Genomic DNA, 7,479 nt, shown 5'->3' with positions numbered 1-7,479 from the left:
TTTGTCCAGGCAAGCGAGAGGCATTATTGGCATTCAAGGACACATTCCAGCCAGGCAAAAACACTCAGGGAGTGCAAAGTAGGGCTAGGGAGAGGTATGGCCTTGGGAGAGCGGTGTATGGATAAGGAGGAGGAGTCCTGAGGACCAGATAGAGAGGTCTATAGGGTGCTTTTGTTCTGAAGTACATGAAGAGGTCTGTGTATTCAGGAGAAGGTCATCTAGTCATCAGGGAAGTTGATAATGTTTTCTGTGTTTTGCATTAACAGGAAAGAGCTGTCTCCTTAACTGAACAGAACTGTAAGCCCCTTCCCATGCGGGACTTGGATTGTCCCCATACTCTATGAACAGACTCGTATACTGTGGATATGGGTATGCCAATATAAATAGACATTTTAGAATTCTGTACTGAAAGTAAACTATAGGACCAGAAAAACAATCTGTTACTGGAATGGATTTCATAAGAATGCCTCTTGCTGTTTCGCTGCATTGAACCAGTGAACTTGCATGCCACCTCTGGTCCAGAAACCCATGTATATTTAACCACTCAAAAAGTAACTCATATTCTTTGACATTCCAACAGAAGGTATTATTGTGTTGGCAGCAATTAATAAAAATTCTGCTTGGTTCTTTGTTGCAAATAGATTTGCCTTTGGGCTGGACCATCTGCACCAGCCTGCAGCTTTGCTTTGGTATTGTTTCACTTTAAGTTCTAGCCTTTCCCATGAAAAGAGAAAACAGTTGTGTTCCTAAAAACCTGCCCCAAATATAACTCTGTGCTAATGCAGGGTTTGTTACACAGAACTGGGATAGCTATACAACAGCAGCACTGAATAATTCATATTCACAGGCTCTATCAAATGAGATTTACCCTCTCTGCCTGTGCAATGTGTTTGCATTTCCATATACTTGCAATAATACTTAGATGAATGATAGTGGATACAGTTGAAATCTGAAATGATATGGGCATGACCAATCTATTCTGCAAAAGATCTCCTCTTAATTCTGTTTGGTATAATGTTCAATTGCTGTTTTGGTCTCTGAAAAGCAAAGCATTTTTTATTTTTTTGCATCATCTTTAGGCCATACAGAACTCTTCAGCAGGTAGTATAGAAAAGTAGCTAATTATAAATGCTACAGAGAGCAAAGTGTGATGTGGCAGACAGGTTGACAGAGCAATCCTATCTATGGTGATGGGAGCTCCACATTACAGCCACTGCCACCACCTCCAGAGCCCTGCCAGCTCCCAGCAGTTTGGATAGGTGGGAAGTGCTTGTCTGTGGTCAGTTTACCTTTTGATGTCTCTCCCACCCCCTGAAGTATGATATATGACAATTCCAGGGCTGGCATTGGTTTAGAGCTTTGGGGAGGGGTGTCTGAGGGGAATGAGTGTGCATAGGATCCTATGGATCTATTGCCTTTACTGACGTGCCTGTTCCTGGCCACACTGCCATTGGAGAACCTCCAGCATTGGAACAACAATGGTGGTGGAGATTTTCATTCCCACGCAAGACAGACTCCCACCACCGGCAGCAGCAGCAACTTCTCAGATGGCAGAAAGGGAGGCCCACAGCACCCCGTGGTCTTTCATCTGTTCTCCCAGGTATTTAAGGATTTCTACCTTACGCTGCTCTCTCCTAAGAGTAAATCCCATTGTACTCAGTGAAGCTTGCTTCTGAGCAGAGAAATATTTTTCAGTTATGTTGTACTTCCCCTTGGTTGGGCTATAGTGTTTTTATTTTGCCTCCTTATGATTTCAGGCTAATTTCTGTGTTGGTCTGTTTTTGTACTGATTAAAAAAAATCTACTGTAGTTATATTTTAATTGTTTTTGAATTGTGAAGAACAAAGAAGCTATTGTTGATTGGGTGGTATATGTGTGTTTGTACATTTTTGTTTTGTATGTTATTTTCTTTTTATTTGGTTCGCAATTGATTTCACTTATATTTTACCCTGCTGTTAAGTCACTTTGAAACTTTTGTTTGTATAATAGGTAAAGGTAAAGGGACCCCTGACCATTAGGTCCAGTCGTGGATGACTCTGGGGTTGAGGCGCTCATCTCGCTTTACTGGCCGAGGGAGCTGGCGTAGAGCTTCTGGGTCATGTGGCCAGCATGACTAAGCCGCTTCTGGTGAATCAGAGCAGCACACGGAAACGCCCTTTACATTCCCGCAGGAGTGGTACCTATTTATCTACTTGCACTTTGACGTGCTTTCGAACTGCTAGGTTGGCAGGAGCAGGGACTGAGCAACGGGAGCTCACCCCATCGTGGAGATTCGAACCACCGACCTTCTGATCGGCAAGCCCTAGGTTCTGTGGTTTAACCCACAGCGCCACCCGCTGTGTATAATACACACACCCTAAATCTGGGGTCATAATGTGGTGCTGGTGGGTACTGTGGCACTCTCAGACACCAGTCAGAGCTCCTCTCATTTATTTTTTTAATTAGTGGTTTTGGCTCTCTCTTTTTTTACAAGTTGTTCTTTTTTGTAGGAGAAGGAGTTACTGGCTTTTTTGAGTGTGTTTACTTTATTTTGGGGTAGCTGTAGGTGTAGTTGTAGGTCTGTTTGGAATTGGTGGCTTCTGCGCATCTCAAATTTTTCTTCTGTAAAATTGATATTTTGTAGTGTCTACCACAGTTTCTTAGATTTCCAGATGTGCTCCTTGGGCCCAGAAATGTTGGGAACCCTTTCCGTAAATAAGTCATTGAACAGGATTGCACTGTTAGTATGTGACCCCATAATGCAGACAATGTGACCCCATAATGCAGACAATGAATTAAATGCTAATGCTATTGTACTGATAGAGTTTAGGTAACTGGGACAGAGGTTATCCCCTTCTGTTCCAACCTCAGCACAGAGATGGCGTACATGTGTGGTCTGCATAGAACAGGCTTCCTCAATCTCTGCCCACTAGATGTTTTTGGCCTACAACTCCCATGATCCCTAGCTAGCAGGACCAGTGGTCAGGGATGCTGGGAATTGTAGTCTCAAAACATCTGGAGGGCCAAGGTTGAGGAAGCGTGGCATAGAAAGTGAATGCTGTATCCTGGCTTTAAAAATTAAAAGTAAGTGCTGTCCTGATTACAAATTAATTTCAGTACTTTGTAGGTTCCAATGTAATTCTCATTTCCTGCAGCTTTCACACAGGAAATTGTTCAGTGTAAGTAACTGTGAGTTGGACAAAGGCTTTTGATATTGTAAAGGGACCTCACTCTAGTCTTCAATAATTCTTTACCTACAAAAATAATTTGTCAGCATAATGGGTACTGTGTCAACCCCATGGGTGTCACCTAGTAGGCACTTTATAATCCTGCCAACGTAATGATTAAAATGTACTAGAAAATTGAATCAATCCATCAGTAGTACTCTATTCCTAGTGAGACTTGCAGTTCTTTATATCCACAAAATGCTTCTTTCTTCAATTTGCGCTGGAACCTCAAACCCAATAATTAGAACTGTACAGATAGGGATGTATGAAGGCAGTGGATGTGAACAGGCTGGAAGTGGAGTTTTGCAGCAGATTCTGGACATGTAACCTGTCACTCATGACTGCATAAAGAGGAGAGGTGCTGGTGGGGAGAGAAAGCCCCAAAGGGGACCGGGCAGGAACAGTTCATCAGAAGAAGAGGACAGTAGGAGGGAGAGCCATCAGCAGAAAACCAGATTTTGGGAGCCTGGTCACTAACCAGCACTGGAGCAAAGGCAAGGAAGGTGATAAGGTGGAGGCTTAGGGGACCCCCAAGAAGGTATTAGTATATATACTGTATATATATATTTACAAAACTTAAATTTTATTGGATGTGAAACCACCTACAGAGGTATAATCCTGAACCATGACACCTCGTCCCACCGGGGTGTACATTTACGAACTCAAAGCTTCGTTGTAAATCATTGCCAGGGCACCCAGGAAAGTGACGTATTCCTGGAAGTTCACCACTTGGTCCCCATTGCGGTCCAGATCTTTCATTAATGCCTGTATCTCTGCTTCTTGCCGTTTCAGTCCAATGGTGAGCTCCTTCTGTATCAGCTCCTTCAATTCCTTCTTGCTCAGGGTGTTCTTATCGCCATCCTTGCTGGCGTATTTGTGGAAGATGACAACCAGCACGCCAATAGCTTGGTCAAGAGGTGCTGCCATGGTGAGAGTTCAGAAGCAAGATGGTCCAGTGCTGAGTGGCAGGAAGTGATGGGGAACGTGGTCAGGTCTTAGTATTGTTGAGAATTTTCCACAAGGGCTCGTACAGGATCACTCTGGAACGATCTGAGTTGGAAAATGCAGTCAGGGAAGTGGACAGACTTGATAGGCAGTTTTCCTCCCTCTGTTATAGTACTAGAACTTAAGGCCATTCAACGAAGCTAAATGGTGGTAGGTTCAGGGCAGGCAAAAGAAGGCACTTACCAGGCATAGTTCGCTCTCACGAGATGTAGTGATGACTAGCAACTTGGACAGGTTTAGAAGAAGAGACAAATTACTGGAGGATAAGGTTATCAATGGCCAGTAGTCATGGTGGCTGTGTTCTGCCTTCAGTGTCGGAAACAGTATGCTGGGAATCACAAATAGGGAGAGAGTACTGCTGCACTCAGGTCCTGCTTGTGGCACTCTGAAAACAGGATGCTGAACTAGATGGGTCTTTGGTCTGAGTCAGCAGGCCTCTTCTTAATTATGGTCTTATTTAAGTTCTTAGGTGGGCAGGTTGCATATCCTTTCCTCACCCCGCTAATCTAGTTCTTTCTCTATCTGTGAAAGGGGGGCTGGTTTCAGTGAGACATAGAAAAAGAGGCAAATAATTAACTTTCAGCTCTGCAAGCTTCTCACTGCTCAGAAAAGTTGGGGCAAATGTAATGGTATTAATGGTTAGACAACAAGGTATGCAAGGGCAATTCTATAAGGCTGATCAATGACTTGGCATCAGTGATAAGCAACAAAAGCTAAATTGGTCTACTCTGCTGGCAAATGCCCACCATTTCTGCTGCCTCATCAAGAGCTAAAATATTTTTTCCTGGCAACCTGTGGGGTATTATTTTGTCATTTTGTGTGTATGCACACTAACTAACTAACTAACTAACTAACTAACTAACTAAATAACACAGTGAGTTACCATTTAAGAGGGCAGGTTCTTACTCAGAGAAGTTTACTATTTAAAATTCAGCGTAAAGAAAACAGAGGAAGGGGAGGAGGGGCAGAAGGTATAAATAGGGAAGCAATATGTGGTTGTTTCAGTTACATATGCTTAGGTTTAGTTATAGCCCCAGTTACAGTAGGGCACGGAAGCACATAAATCAATATGAACATGGAAGCAATTATGCTATATAGAACCCCCTCATCTTTACATGTACCCAGTCCAACAGTCATTACATGTACCCAGTCCACATCTTTCACCTTCGCCCAAACATCTTAAGAAATGGGAGCAGGAAAACTGAGAACTGCTGGAAAATGATTCAAAAGCAGTTAGTATCTAGCTCAATTTATTTCAATAAAGAGCAGATCAATAGGGACCTAAAGCAGTCTGTCAATTTTTCTGTCATATTTATCAGAAATTCACTGACTTCAATCTTTTTCTTGCTGGCCGCTTCTTCGTGGAAACTATCCTCACACTCAGCATTAAAATTTGCTAGGCACTCTTACTATGCTGAACGCTAAGCAACAATCTTCCCTCCGAAATGGTCTGTCAGGCAGTGTTTTCCTGAAGCAACAAGAAATGGCAGTATGCAGTGCAACTCAAAAATGATTGCACCTTTAATAATATTTTAAAATTTTAAATATTAAAACAAACAAACCCAAAATCTTGCACATAAATACGTTAGGCCATAATTATTTAAAAGTGAAGATAAGTTCTGAGCCAAAATTGTCTGTATTATTTAACTATTTCCTATTTCCTGCTTCTTTTCCAAGTTAGTCCGAGTTAGCATGTGCTAGTGTTCACTTCTTGGCTCTAGCTTGGCCAAGTATAAAATCTACACTTCAAATGGCTTTGTTTGCCTTAATGAAGTTTAAGTTTTCTTTGTCTTTACAACCAGCAGCTTTCTGCTGCTGGTTGCTGCTGGTTGTATTTCTTTCTGCGTACTGTTGCACTAGATTTCCCAAATAGCAACACCAATCAGGTGTGACCATGTGGAGTCAGGCTCACCTCTAAGGCAAAGTTTTGACACTTGGAATGGCATATCCAACATGCATATTATATGAGAGGGGCCGTTGTCACCTTTCAGCAACCCAGAAGGTGGAAGTAAAATCGTACTGTTCTTTTTTTCATGCTTTGTCATATTAAATCGACTTTGAGGACCAAAAACTACATGTCCCTTCCTTACTTTCCAAAGATACAGTTCTTCAAATACCTAGAGAAGGCAGGAAAACAAAGGAAGACAAGAAGGGAAAAACACATCCCCCTGCACATAAATTATTTTAGTGGTTAATGAGAAAAGATTCTTCTAATGAAGCTCTCATCCGTGAAGATTGGAAAACAAACTGCAATGCATCCTCTTAGGTTCACAGCAAAATACGAACCTGTCACAAGGTAGAGAAATAGGTCGCGTGGAAGTTAATGGAAAACCATGAATGGAATACATTGTGTCACAATGCATCATCCCAATTAAGAGATTATAGTTAGAATTCTATTCACAGTGATTAATGTGCTTGATTGAATTGTGGGGTGTTGGTTTTGTTTTCTTATATTAGAGAGTTTTTCGTTTTTGTTTGAGTCGTTTCTGAAACTAGGATTGCTAACTCTAGAACTAAACATTTCTGGTATGGAGGGAAAGCTTGATGGTGGAGACAAGTCAGGGCAACAGAGCTCAAAGCAAATCTGATAATGGAGACATTGGGAAGAGTCCCATGAGAGTGAAGCCAAGTGTTAGAGTTTGTTATACTAAATGGGTACAGCTAAAAAAAACCCCAGAGGTGGCGGAGAATCTGGCATTGCACCTCAAAAAATGTTACAGCAGGTGATTGGCAGGTGGGTGTCTCCACAAATCTGTTTCATGGTTACAAGACTCCAAAATAGACTTTATTCACCCTCTACAAGTTGGAGGGAGACTTTCTGAAGCAGGCAGCAGCTTCTGCTCATGGAAGCTCCAGGTATCTGACATAGAATCCCCACTTCAGACAGTTGTCTGCGCAACTCATTGGAGACAGAAACAGCAATGCAAGGGAGACAAAACTAGCTCACTAATCCCTGCTCTCCACATTCACACATTGTATTTCCAAATTTGTTTTCACATCAGATGTTTTGGACTACAACTCAGATGGCTGGGGCTGATGAGAACTGTGGTCCCCAAAATCTGGAAGGTACCAGGCTGGTGACGGGCTGAGCTGGAGACTTTAGGTAGAAAGATGGCATAGTTTAAATGAAAGAGACCTGATCTGGAGAATGAGTCAGACATCTCACCATAGCTGTCAACCTTTCCTTTTTTGTGGGAAATTCCCTTATTCCAGCACCGTTTCTCGCTGCTTCCCGCTTCTATCCTGGATTGTTAGATATCCCATAGAC

The 7,479-nt window shown here is 42.3% G+C and overlaps 1 pseudogene across 1 annotated transcript; it reads right to left on the bottom strand.

Moving 5' to 3' along the window:
- Positions 1-3,772: 3,772 nt before the first annotated feature.
- Positions 3,773-4,209, bottom strand: LOC310848409 (protein S100-A6 pseudogene; annotated as a pseudogene). Its single transcript has one exon. The product of its transcript is annotated as a protein S100-A6 pseudogene (transcript).
- Positions 4,210-7,479: the final 3,270 nt, after the last annotated feature.

Source organism: Podarcis gaigeae (assembly GCF_964106915.1).
Source record: "Podarcis gaigeae genome assembly, chromosome: 7".
NCBI lineage: Eukaryota > Metazoa > Chordata > Lepidosauria > Squamata > Lacertidae > Podarcis > Podarcis gaigeae.
The sequence above is the reverse complement of the archived record's forward strand: the minus strand, read 5'-3'. Positions and strand labels throughout refer to the sequence as shown.